Source organism: Telopea speciosissima, chromosome 9 (genome assembly GCF_018873765.1).
Source record: "Telopea speciosissima isolate NSW1024214 ecotype Mountain lineage chromosome 9, Tspe_v1, whole genome shotgun sequence".
Lineage (NCBI taxonomy): Eukaryota > Viridiplantae > Streptophyta > Magnoliopsida > Proteales > Proteaceae > Telopea > Telopea speciosissima.
The window spans coordinates 44,972,143-44,986,862 of record NC_057924.1 but is presented as its reverse complement, the minus strand read 5'-3'; the positions used below and the strand labels follow the sequence as shown (position 1 = coordinate 44,986,862).

At 40.8% G+C, this 14,720-nt stretch overlaps 1 long non-coding RNA gene across 1 annotated transcript; it reads left to right on the top strand.

Annotated features, from left to right (window-relative positions):
* The first annotated feature begins 223 nt into the window (after nucleotides 1-223).
* LOC122640505 lies at nucleotides 224-13,002 on the top strand. The gene is made up of 3 exons (XR_006329673.1): nucleotides 224-349; nucleotides 1,554-1,558; nucleotides 12,992-13,002. It is a non-coding gene; the product is annotated as an uncharacterized LOC122640505 (long non-coding RNA).
* The last annotated feature ends 1,718 nt before the right edge of the window (nucleotides 13,003-14,720 follow it).

Here is a 14,720-nt window from a genome sequence, read left to right as displayed (position 1 = left end):
ATTCTGCAGTTTTGATTCTTCACCTCCATCAGTTTCTCGCCCATTCCCTATTTCTTTCTCTCGGTCACACCCTTTGCTAAAGAAGCATAGTGTCTGTTGTTGAGACTTGGGAGAAAAGCATAGTGTCCGTTGCAATTTTTTTATTCAAATTCATTCTCCTCTTTGATGAATCTGACCAAAAAACTTACCCTTCAAATGACTGATATCCTTGGGCGAAATCTTTGGGGTTTTCAAATGGGAAATCTCACCTGGAATTAGCCAGAAGACAAGCGATTGTTTACTTATCAAATGCTCTGAAAGTTAAAAGCGTCATGGAGTTGGAGAAGAACTAAATCTCTTCCGATAATTTGTAGCAATCGATATTGCTCTTACGACTTCATTCCCTTACCCTGCCTGTCGTCAAAAACTTTACCCCATGAATCATGATAAGAAGAGTTTCTCAGATTAAGATTTTGGTTAGTAGAAGGGAAAAGGTGAGGTCTGGTGGGGGTGTTCTCATGTAGTGGAAGGAAAATGGAAGAAATAGCAAAAGAGAAGGAGAGGGTTCGGTGGTGATGATTGTTGGGAGTTAAAGTGGGAAAGCAAAATCAGAGAGACGGTGAGTGAGGTTCTTGTTAGTGGAAGGAAAGAGAAGAAGAATATAAGAAGGGGATGGATTAAAGGGTTCAATTAGTGGAAGGAAAGAGATGAAGTGGGTCGGTCCAAAGGCAAAAGGAGTATAAGAGGTTTCGGTTTGGACTGTGAAATAGAGAATGGGATTAGATGATTTCAGTTATGAAATGGAGATGGTGAATGACCGATTAAGCTCCAGAGGATGGATGGAGAAGTGAGATTGGAAGAAGATTTGGCTGGGATTTCAATTAGGTTTTCAGGTAATTGAATTTCACGGTCGTAGTTTGACTTGAAGATCAGGGCATCTGGACGGGTGAAAGCAGAGGAAATAGCAGATTTGTTTAGGCTAATAGCGAATGAATGAGAGCGGGGAAAAAAAATCCGAGAGAGAATAGAGGGAGGAGAGATGAGGGAGAGATGACATATGCAGTGGAGTTGTAGGTCAGCCATGGAGGCAACTTCAAATTCGAGGAAGAAGACAACAGTAAAAAGGGTTTTTCTATTTTAGAAGAGGGCAAAGTTGGTATTTAAAATGTATTATTTAACACCATCCACTCAGGGGGTGTGGCTGTATAATTTAGAAATACAGGGGGTCACTCTGTATTTAATACAAACCTCAGGGGGTGATAGTGTAATTTACCCTTAAAATTTCTGTTCATCACCTTTTGTTTTTGTTTTTGTTGCTACGGTCCAGTGCCATTAGAAGATAATCATTATCGCCTGAAAACCCAAGCATAATCAAGTGAAAAGATTATACCAAAAACCCTAACAAACCAACATACAATGATGATTAAAAAAGAAAAACAAATTTGTGTTTTCAAACTAAAACAACATGATCAGTTTGATTTTTTTTTTTTGTTTTTTTTTTAATGGGTAAAGAACAGTTTGATTTATCATGCTTACAAAGGCAGTGGCACCATATCTGCCCCTTAAGAACTCAGTTGGAGTCGGGAATGGAAAAATGGTTAAGGGGATCAGTATCAATTAAGGCATCGATCTCAGCTGATACCGATCCAGATCGGCCCATAGCAGTTCGGGTTAGTTTGAAAAGATGGAAAAGTTCATTTTTGGGGATTGGTTTTTGAATCGGCTCATATCGATACAAAAACTTATAACAAATAATAAACTAAAAGTCAAAAAAATATAGAAAATGTATAAATAAAAATGAGAGGAAAAAAGTGGGACATTAAAATATTTTTTTAAATATTGAACAAAATAATAAATATTATATTAATCATACGAATATTAACAAGCCAAAATGTTGATTGTTTATAATTAATATTTTTGTGAAAAAATTGAACAAAATACAGGCAAAATTATAATAAAATTGCAAATAAACTAGAAAATATTTCTAAAAATACATAAAACACATTAATGAAAAAAAGATATCAAAAATAGGGCATAAAGTTACCTACTAACATACAATGTGTAATTTAATAGAAGCGTAACTTGAAAAACAAAAAAAGTAGCAAAAAGTAAAAAAAAAAAAATGCAATCAACAATATAGGATATTATCCATTCATCCCACAAGTACCAAAATAATGATATTACAAATTACAATGTATATCATCGCACAAGTACAAACTACCCTGAAATTGTCATCATCAACAATCCCGCAACAATGTCGACCATCAACTCGTAATCTATAAAAACAACTAGAGTCCAATTTATGGTTGTCACCAAGTATCAAACCTGTTAAAATTGTACCATAAATAAAAAAGACATTTAATATTAAAAAAATTGATATTATACAAACCACACTATCCCTAGTGCATCGAATGTCATGGTTCATCATATGGATGACTATCAATGTCATCATCATCCCATCAACGTGGGTACTACTGTTGGATAGCTATTGGAGTGGGCTCCTAGAACTATTGAGCTAGGATTGGGTGCCACTCTCAACAGTTTGACTATTGTTCCATGTGTCTGGTGTCTCCCCTAGCACTAACTCCATGTGACTGGTGGCTCGACTCAGACGGATAAGAAAACTGCGGTAATAGCAGGGCTCCAGTGTATAGGTGGGTTGAGGTGGATACAACAGTAGAGGTGGATACCCGAAAAATCCATAACATGTGCTTGTGTAGGGTCTGGTGGTTGAGTCTTAGACTTTAAATGTCCAGTATGTGGAATATGCCCCTGTCTTTGCTCCTCAACATACCATCTATACGAGTCATCAAATATACGATGGCTCTCCACACCATGTGTCTTCTGAATGCCATTGAGACCATGTCGATGTGTCTGAAGTATCAACAATCATGTTCTCCTCTACATCCTCACCCATATCTTCACCATCGTCATCAGAAGGATCCATTGGTGTCTCATCAAATAGAAAATTGCCTCCTCTATCACTAACTATGGCTCCTCCTCTATCAGTCTCTTGCCCCAACGATGGAGTGACTGTGATCGCGTATTTTGATGCTTTGATGTTTGCATCGACTATCGATGCCCATGTATACCACTATCACTATCAAACTCGGATTACCTCCACGTCTCGCACCACTAGCTAAACGGCCTACATGTCCACCACTACTACCTAGATAGCCTCCATGCCAACCAATCTCTGTACGGCCTCCCCCTGTAGCACTAGTACCCAACTAACCTCCATATACGCTATAACTCGCTGGACAACCTCCATGTGAACCACTCTCTGTATGGTCTCCCCCTCCAGCACTAATACCTGACTGACCTCCACGTACATTACCACTCTTTGGATGGCCTCCCCCTCTAGTATTAATACCTGGTTGGCCTCCACGTACATTGCCACTCTTTGGACGTCCTCCCTGTTACAGTTTGGCTTATTTCAACCTGAACCCTAACCCGAATCCAAATGTAGATCCGGAACCCAAAGTCGTAGCATCGAATACGTTATGGAATGTCGGTTGGGCATTCGAACGGGTTGATGATGAAGAAGGAACCTTTACGACAATGTGTCACATGCCAATAAAACAAGGGATACCTCCCCCGTACTGTTGTCGAACCCACAAACAAATGTATAACTCTTGGTAAGCGACGCTAACATGACCACATTCTGATTTAATATTATTCACATTATTTTATTGAAAAATATGAAATATTATATTATAATAATGCAAGACTTTTTTATTTTTTTATAAATCTTTCATATCATAAGATTCTAATACATTAAAATACCCTAGGGTTATATTTATATACTATGATGTGTATATATATAGCTATGTACTGAATGAATAGTGTTTTGTAGAATAGTGTATATATTTACATAGCATAGGTTGTGGATTATCATGTGGCACCATATGGATATGTTGGGGCTTAGTGGCTTTCTTAGAAACAACCACCTAGCACATTGAGTTAGGTGTCGAGTGAGATGGTTATGTAGTTTTTATTAAATAAATCTAGTTGGGTATTTATATGGGTTAACTAAAACTATACATTATAACTATTTAATATTGGAAGTAGTGTAATTTTGGAATTACAAGCAAACCAGAATCGAATGGCTATACAAGTATAAAGAAGGGACAAAATAGTATTTTCATTAATCATGTTTAATTAAAAAAACAATAAAGTATAAAAACATGCAACAAAAATTGAAAACAGAGAAGAATTTAAAAGAAAGTGGGAGAGAAAGGATAAAAGAGGAGATCAAAGAAGGGATTGGAAGGGAATCAAGAAGAAGAGGGTCAAGCTTGGAGGTGGAGTGGTTTATTCCCATAGGGAAATTCCCTTTCCTGAAATTTTTTGTTTACAAATGGATTTCAGATTTGGTTTTAAGAGATGAATGAGAAAAGAAAATGGAAAGGATATAGGAGAAGATAAGGAGTAAGAGTGCATGAGTGCTAAAAGAGAAGGATTTCAGAATTGGTTTACAAATCTGAGAAGTGAGGAGAGGGTTCGGCCATGGTGGCTGACCACCGCCCCTCCCCCCTTGCCGGCAATGATGGTTGTGGTGGCTCTGGTTGCCGGATCCGACCACCATGCATGGTGGTGGTTAGTTTGCTTTATTTATAATTAAAAAAAAAAAAAAAAAGAAAAAAAAAAGGAAAGAAAGGGGATGTTATGTGCAAGAAACGAAGAAGAGAGCTCGAGGTTGAAGATGGGTGAAGAGAAACTCTCTCCACCCGGTTCATTTTTGGTTTGGGTTAATCTAACTCCACATAACTAAATGATGTTTTGTTGCTATATGAAAATGTCACTAAAACAACCTAACATAAAATAGTACACCAAACGAACCCTTAACTCTCTTTTAAATTAGAGTCCTAAGGCCTGTTTGCCTGGATAGATAAAAACAGAACAAAGAACCGAATATTTCATTCAAAACCAAACAGTACCTACAACTTAAAAACATTGAAAACATAATATCCAGAATTGACACCTTGTACGAAAATAGAGATATCTCACTCCCCGAAACTTCAAGTCCAATGATTCTAAAACCCAATGATTCTAAAACCTATGTAAACTAGACTCGACAATGAACATTTTTTGTTTAGGAATCAAAACCTAATTTGGGATTTATGGACCCCATTTTTTCCGGTGAACACATCCGATCAGCAGACTTGAAAATTATGAATAGATCTAATGAAAATAATAACAACTCACAAAACGTATATTGTAAATTCATGAAACCAATGCCAAATTTTTCATAACAGAAACATGTTTCAAAACCATGCTTTGATCCAACACCCATTCCAAACAAAAACTCTCCAAACCTAATCTTGAAATCGAAGTTTAGACAAAAACACTGATTTTGGATAGTTGAGCTACGCTGATCGTATGTCCGTTACCGTAAATGATTTCGGTCCGATCCTAGTGCCATTAAAACCACAACAGAAAGAAGAAAAATTTTCATAAAGAAGCCCAGAACTGAAACCTAACAAATAAGACTCGACAGTACTATAAAGTCACTCGAAACGCAAATGAACAAAAATCAAAGTTCGAACAAAATACCGATTAAGAATTCTAATGAAATGAACCTTGTAATTGAGAATTAGACATTTCACTGGGACTAGATCCCGAAGCCAATTCGCAATCCAGACTTGGTAGATTTTGCACAAAAGAGACAAGGTAAGTGGGGATAGACTTGAATTAATTTGGGAATGTTTATTTCATTTAGATCCTTTGCTAGGAATCATGTATATGAATGAATGCTATTCTTATTTGGAAATGATTTATTGGTTTATGGATGTAGAACTGTGGATTTATGTTGATGCGATGTGGAATGGTTTGAAATGTACATCTTGTGCTAGAATAGATGTCGTAGTCCCCTTGAAAACGAGAGGCATAGTGTGCTGTAGTATGGGATGCGGGAGAACTGTACACCTCGTACTATGCCATTTAGAGTGCATATGGGTATGAACGTCATTCCTTGGTGTTACAACCCTTATGAGCAAGGTTATAGTTGTTGGGTAATCATAGCTCCCTGTCACTGAGAAGTGTGGTGGTACACCGGGATGGGGTCTAGACTATGATTATTGGGGTCTACCCATGGAGGGATCTAGGGGATTATGATTGGTGTGGGCCCCATACAACAATTGAGGTTACGTCTAGGGGAGGTGAAAAAGGAACCGAGAATGTTTCTCGAGTTGTTGGCGTGGCACAGACTTAGAGACTTAGGCATTGTTTATTAGGAGAAATTAAGATTAAAATTGAATCCATGCATATAGGATTTTGCTTTGTGTATGAATGTGCGTATGTGTGGTCTATCTTTTGCTTGCTGGGCTCAATGGAGCTCACCCTTATGGAATATTTTTTGTTAGATGATCTTGCAAGTGGATGTGATGGTGGTGGGGAGGATTATTTTTAGGCGAATGATAATGATAATGGTGTGTATGTAGGTCTGAACCGAGAGGGGTGTGACCCCTATCATCCGAACGACCAGGGTGTCCCTAGAGAATAGGGACTAATGGCAAAGACTACTCGTTTTGTTTCTTTCTGATGTTTATACAGATTTTGGTGGACTTAGTCCATTGTACATATTTCTAGATGTTAATTACTGGCCTGATGGTTTAATCATTGTAATTCAAGTAGTTTGGGAGAAAAACAGGAAAGTAGACAATGTGTGTACAACTTGTAAATATTTCCTTTCCGCGTACTCTGAACAATGAAATACTCTCTATCTTGATATGGTGTTCTGCTTGTGACGTGTAAATACTGCATCTGGATCTTGGAGGTCTTCGGATACTTCGAGTATTCGAGTCAACCATCGGATCCTCCTAGGGGGTGGTTTCGGGGTGTGACACTCCCCCTCCAGCACTAGTTCCTAGCTGGTCTCCATGTACATTGCCACTTTGGATGGCCTCCCCCTCCAGCACTAGTGCCCAAAAGGCCTCCATATATGCTACTAGTCACTGGATGGCCTCCCCCTCCACCATTACTACCATTCGACTGGCCTCCATGTGTACTACGTTGACACAATTGAAGATCTTTTGGTTCTTCAAGCTCATCATTGTTTGGGTCCAACTGAATAGGAGCATCATTGACGCCATGGTAGAAGTCCTGGTATATCGATAGTATACCTCATCAAACTCATTTCGTGTGGCCTCATACTCTCCAGAGTCACCTTCAAGTTCCATATCCAACCATTAAGTATCACCATTCTTGTCCCCACTGATCATCTGATATCGGTTCACCGCAGCTGTGGAATTATATATTTGTCTGCTAATGGACTATCCCGTCATCTATATCTCTCTAATTTCCTCAAGTTTTCTAAGATCCAACAGAATCAAATCCAAGTAATGGACAACACATAGGACCTAGAATAGGTACGTAGGAATACCAGAGCTCCAACATCCTCCCCGTTCCTTTGTATGTAAGCTCATTGTCTGTGACTATCTAGACAACATGCTCCTCTCCAATCTCTTGGATGACCAAAGCCATCTATGCAAATAAGAAATCACTCGTCTATCGGTCTCGTGAGACATCAGTGGACTAATGGGATTTGATATTCCCATTGGAGTACAAAATGAAGTTGATGAGTGTCTTCTTGTAGGTATAAATATCTGCGGGGGAAGCAAACCAAGTCTCGTTAGTTCTATAGAGATTAGGGTTTGGGAGTTGACACTTAGATAAGGCTCTAAGACCCATAAGTATCTCCCCCTTTCAGGGAAGAGAATGAACTCCAACGAATGGCAATGGTCGGCCCAGATCTCTAGGTAGTCTTAAGATTATGGGCTGAGAAGTGTTAGGCACCTAGTCCTTCCAGGTGGATCTGTGATCTCCTTCTATTTAGACCATTCCTAATGCTTCCTAGTGCTACTGACTAGTATAGGTATAACGGATTTCATATCTCCGTACTCTGCTCATGTCCAACAATCTCGTGTAGGGAGAGAGGGATAAAGATTCTATTTAAGGAGACACTATCTAAATAAGGGTCTAGGACCCGTAAATGTCTCCACCTTTTAGGGTAAAGAGAATGACTCACAATGGATAAGATAAAGGTTTAGCCAGATCTCTGGGTAGGTTCAAAGTTACGTGATGGGAAGCTTTTACACACCCAACTCAACCCGCTAGAGGCCGGTCTTTATCTATTTGGACAATTCCTAATCTTACTAACCCTAGTAACTCGCGGGTATAATGAAAGTAGTATATCTAACCTAGTTTAGGTTGCTAGGTCAAAGCAGTAAAGCATATGACAAAGAAAGTAAATCTAATATAAACATGGTATTGAGTATGACGAAGTTAAAAGATATGGATATTTCTTAAATGGGGGAATATATATATATATAGACTAAATTTAAATGTAACATTCTCAAGGGATTTTTATCATCTCAAGTGCACGATCCATAAGTGCAGTTACCAATGCACCCCTAAAATGCTGACATGTGGCAAGAAAGGATCCAACGGTCTAGTTTGATATGCAATTTTCTAACCCCAAAAACCCTAATTCAATTGCCCCTTCCTCTTTCATGATCTCCTCTCTCAGAAATGGCGCACCCTCACCTCTGCAGGCCTCTCATACTCATCTCTCTCTTGCTGTCGAAGGTGCTTCCAGTGAAGAAGTGGTCATTGGTCTCAGGTCTTGCCGCAGTCACTTCCCAACCTCCGTGCGTTAAGCTTGCGTGGTTGTGGTATTTCAATTTCCATTCACTCTTATCTTTCCCACCTTGGCTTCCTCTCGGAGCTCCGACTTGATGAAAACAATAACCTTTTTGTTGAAGCACCTAAGTTCTTGGCCAATTTCTCTAATTTGAAGACTCTTATTCTGAGCTCTTGTGGATTGTATGGGAAGTTCCCCAACAATGTTTTCATCTACCCAATCTTCAAATCCTTGATGTGTCATACAGTTCTCTCCTCATAGGTCATTTGTAAGATTTCCCATATAACAATGCCTTTTAGGTCATAAGGCTCTCTGACACAAATTTTTCTATAGGGATTCTAGATTCTATGGGAAATATTAGGTTTTTGATGACATAAGACCTATATCATTGCAATTTCTTTGGACTAGTCTCACCTTCCCTTGCAAACCTCCCCCAACTAGCTGAGTTAGAACTTTCAAAGAACGGTTTCATTTGATCAATTCCATCTTATCTAGTGAACCTTATCCATCAATCCTCTTTGCACCTATCCTACAATAGTTTGACTAGTTTAGTCCCTCTATTTAGTAGAGACAATGCTCCTAATCTTGAACTTTTGTGCTTGTCTGGAAATCTTCTTGACGGGATAATCGATTCTTCTCTATTTACAGTCCCTTCATTGTGGTTGTAGACGCTAATTTTTTATCACCCCCTAATTGACGATGATGACAATGGGACATGGACGATGGACGACGCACTCTCCCTCTTTTCAGACCCAAAGATACCTGACCCATAAGACCAAGAACCATACTGAGCACAAAATGGCCCATTTTAGGCCCAAAAACAAGGAAAAATGGCACTGCGCTCCCACGGCGCCGTGGACTCTTCCCACGACACAGTGGACGCCTTCCCACGGTACCGTGGGCACCTTCCCAAGGCACCGTGGGGATGTGTACCGAATTTCCACGGTGCCATGAGGGGGTGTGACATCAGCCTGCTGACGTCACCCATGGCGCCGTGGAGGACTTATTTGGCCAGGAGAGAGAAGGGGTCCCTCCCTATAAATAGGAGGGTCCCCTCCCACATTTCAGGAAGAAAAATTTTGGGTAGAGAGACCCTCCCCATGTGATTCCTAGCCTCTTTTCCTCCCTTTTCACCCTCATTTCTCCTCATTCTCTCATGAATGTGTGAGTGCTTGAAGTTTTCTTGTGGCAGACAGATCCTTCGATTGTCCCTCTGAGTATAGAGCGCTTTGGCTCCTGGGCGTTGGTATCCCGTCTGTGCATGGATAACCATCGAAATTCCTTTGTTACAGACGTTATTCTGTCTGTTCACTCCTTTCCAAATCACTCGAAAGAGCCGTTACTCTGCCGAGAAAGAAGCAGCGTCGGTCCATTCGTCTATCTCCCCTGAGCCAGGGGAATACAACCATACATGTATAATTATTGCATTTTTGTTGATCCAATGTAGTCCTTTCATATTTTATTGTTTTAGTCCGCATTTTTCATATATATAATGTAGTTTATTATGCTTTAGTTCAATTCATAGCATCTGAATGTAGTCCATAATATCCCCCATCCCCGTAACAAAAGAGAGAGAACATTCGTCCTTATGTAGCATCTAACACAGAGAGATCGGCTTCGGCCGGGCGAGGTGGGTGCCTAACACCTTCCCACACTCGTAACCTGACCCCTTACCCGAACCTTTGGTCAGACCATATGGAGTCACGTAGCCCGATTCCGCTCACCACGGGTAGGGCTACACTTAATGGGTCCTAGGCCCTAACCCTAGGTGGCGACTTCTCATTATATTAGCATATTTTAATGCATGATCCCAATCCCCTATTTATCGATATTATACATTGACAATGTTATCCACATCCATACACACACACATGTATCTCCCAAAACCCTATGTCGCCATATACCATAAGGGCTGAGGAAACCTTCGTCCCAAAGGACCGCGGTACTTACAGTGGCGACTTCACTAGGGATGTGGTGGACAAATGTCCACCTGAGGTCAAACTCTCTAAATAGGTGCTATCAAAAAATGACAGAATGTTCTCTCTAAACTTAAAAAAAAAAAATAATAATAATAATAATAATAAAAGAATATAATAAAAAAAATATACAAAACAAAATACAAAAAAATAAATAAATGAATAAATAAATACCATAATATGTTTGTCTGGCTAACCCTTGTGTGTACTAACCGCATCATGCATAGTGCTCAAAGTGAAATCAAACGGCGAGGGTACTCCCTGTCGTGCCTTTACCCCCGGGGAGGTGAGGCACGTCATACTAAGCACTCTGAGATCGGATGATAGCCGCTTCCTGTACCACTTTCTTGCACACACACACTACATGGGTTACCCCCGTAGTTAGTCGTTGGACCCCATGAGTAGTCATGGGTAATTCGCAGCGAAGCTACAACCCTTGATATTTACTGTACGAGTTTAGAATCACCAGCGAGGGTATTCACTAGTGTGCTGTGGAGGTGCTTTGCCACTCAAAAAAGGCACTAGCTTGATTACTCTGAGTTTGTGTGACCTATTCTCCAGGTATATCAAAAGAACCACGTGCCTACAATTCGCGACCACGAGCGATAGGTATATCGGTTCTGTCAAGGGTGGCCTTGTTCTGTCCTATGGAAGCCTACCCATTACATGCATCATATAGGAAAATAGACCACATATGATTAGGGTACGACACAAACTAACCTTTGTTAGTTGTAAGAAAGACCGAGTTGAGGGTCATTTGACTATTAACTTGGTTTTGATATGAGATGCCACCAAAGATAAGGAATTCCATAGTCCCACGACGGTCCCTCAAAGAAAAATGGAAGTCCACTTCCATTTAATGGAACCTTACATGTCCCTCAAAAAAAAAAAAAAAAGGCATCTCATCTTGACTCCAGACATAATCATCAATAACCCAGTAACAAGGATCTTTCTTTTGTTTGTTTTTTTTGTTGTGTTGGAAAATGCTTGGGCAATGACGGCATTCGAAGTCTGGTCTCAGAAGGAGTCTGCTGAAACTCTGATGACCACTCCAATTACTTGAGTCGAATAAAATAATAAAATGATATGAAACAAATGTTATAAAACACCAAAAAAAAAATCATAAAAAAAACTCAACAGGAAAAAATGACAAAAAAATAAAATAAAATAAAATTCTTCTTTAGCCTTCTTAGGGTCTAAACTAGGTATTCTTCTCTCGTTCGTAGAAGCACAATTCCGTCCTTATCCATCTGGGTCCGACACGACGGAAGGTTGACTCGAGCCAGCCCACCATTCTCCTCAAGATCCCTAATTCCTCTCATTCTTCTAGTTCATCTTCTGAGATATCACTTGTGAATAACATGAATCCTCCGGAGGATCACTTGTCTGAAAGTCACGTCGAAGATCGAGTGGATAGGCTGCAAGAAGACATGGCCGAAATGTGGCAACTCATGGCACAACTAGTTCAATCGGTCAATGAATTATCTAAGGGTGGATCCATAGCTGGACCAGCAGAGCAAGAAGTCCGGAAAACTAACCCAGCAACCATCAATACTCCAATCATCATACCAGTAGAAGAAGGGGAAGATAGCCACCCTATAGACCCTCCTGAGACTGAAAGGGAGAAGAAAATGAGAGAAAAAGTAGCCGAGTTGGAAGTGGTTGTCAAGGGCAAAGTCAAAGAAAAAGATGAAGAAGACCTGGTGTTCTTTCCCGAAGGGAAAATCCCCGAAGATTTCAAGTGGAAATTGGATAAGTTCGACGGATCGGGAGATCCTAGGGCTCATCTCAAGATTTTTGCCACCATTGCCAGATCATGGGAGCTTTCTAAAAACCAAATGGGACAGGCGTTCTTGTATTCTTTGGCCGGATCTGCTTTGAGGTGGTTAACCCAACTTGATTACACTCAAACCCAGTCATGGGCCTCTGTGGTTAAAGCCTTCACTAAGCAATATTCATACAACACCGAGATGGATATTACTCGAAGAGAATTGGAAACCTTGAGGCAAGAACCAAGTGAAGAGTTCTCAAACTACATCATGCGGTTCAGGGAGAAGGCCACAAAAATGTGGAACCGCCCTACTGAGGAGGAGCAGGTCGAGATATTGTTAGAAAATCTGTACGGGGAGTACCGTGAGAAGATATACTACCAGCACATCAAGACATTTGATGCTCTTATGACAATTGGGAAGAAGATTGAAGATAAGATCTTTAAAGAAAGGCAGAATAAGGGTATGACCCGTGAAGCATCAGGAATCTATTCGGCAAGGAAAAGCCCAAGAGCCAAAGGAGGAAATACTGTAGGGACAAGCAGCCAGGCGGCAGAAGTCCAAGTGGTAGTTGCAGGATCCACCCCTCTTGTGATCCAAACTGAATCTTAAGCATCCAGGAGGAATTTTAACTTTGAAGGAATGCCACCCTCGTTGTTATTCACCTAGCTCAAGAAGCAGGGAATGATCAATTCCGTTCCTCCTAGGCCTGTGGATTTGAACAATCCACCTACCTGGTATAAGCCCAATCTGTACTGTCATTACCACAACCAATAAGGCCATCATACGGATAGATGCCTAGCTCTTAAGCATGCGACCCAGGACTTGATTGACGAGGGCAAAATTGAACTTCAGAAGAAGCAGCCACCAAATGTCACCACAAATCCTCTACCTAACCATGGAGTAAACATGCTTCAAGAGGATGCCGAGCAAGCAGATCCTACGACTTTGATCCATCCAGTCGGGAAGAGGAAACTAATGAAGGCACACGTCTATATAGTAATGTTGAGCAAGAAACTTAAGGAGGAAAAAGAGCCACAGATTCGGCAAGAGGTGTCTCAGGAAGTTGATCGGCCTGATTCCCCTTTCTATCATCCAAAGTCAGAAGGTGCCCCTTGGGTAGAAAACCAGATACCTGCATGGAAAATCTCACAACCACTGGTGAAGGGGACCTATTCCCCACAGTCATCTACAGGGTCAGTAAACATGCTGCAGGAAGAGACACCATTCCAAGATTCTACTACATTGATCCAGCCCATCCCGTGGTATTTAGGAAGAGATGAGCAGTTACGGTAAGCACGGGCAGAAAGGATGCAGGTTTGGGTTTATTGCATCCGAACCAACTGTGACGGGAACATCCGAATAGGTGGGCAACCATGTGACCAAGGCAGAGGTATAGCATCCATCAACCGGCTTTGAAAGTTGGATTTCTTGGAGTATGGATTAGAGGATCTCGAGACAATGACACCATTGTGCAAGTATGGTTTCTCACCATCTAAAATATGTCACCTGGTTCCTGAAGAAGAAGAAGGGAATGAAATCACCAGAGTCACACCTCAACTCCTTAAAGCAGTCTCAGCACTAGCTATTAGACAAGCTCTGACCGAAGAAGTCTCTCTTGTCCATATAGGGGGGGATACTGACAATAGCTCAGATGAGGAAGACGATCGAGAAATCCACGAGGGATGGATAGAGTATGCCGAGCAAAGTCCAACGATGGAGGACGAAGGAGTAGAAGTGATGGATTGGGTAAATAATATCAGAAGCGATGATAATAATGACCCTACCAGCCTTATTCAACCCATATCATCAGATGAGGATGAAAGCAGAGATGATGAGGAGATATCATCTCCAGAGGTTCCCAGAGGCGAATGGACGGTGTCCAAAGAAGATTTCGAGCGTTGGAGCATGAGCGCCTTCCACCAGATCGCAGATATACTCGATGTTTCCACCAATACTCAAGAGATCTTGTACAAGGCTACTTCTCTATTTCCAGATCTGGTGTGTAGTAACTTCGCAGCACGTTGTAAGAGCTTGGTGATGCCAAATGAGAGCGATGTACTCGCTCGAACCCTTCATGAGCTAAAAAACATGACTTGGTTAGTCAATGCTTTGGCCTGTGATCTGTTCGGAACTCCTCCAGAAGACCTGGTCTTGTATTCGGATTCATTCTCCTATCCTGATCCACCTCGAAGAAGTGAAATATGGGACGCATGGATCAATGATATCAGCCTGGGGGAATTTCAGATTGACCCCACCAAGGGTATTTTTCCTATGGACAACGATGTTGAAGGGGTAGAGCCGTTAGAAGAAGAACAATTATCTGAAGAAGAGGAAAGTGAGCAAGAATCT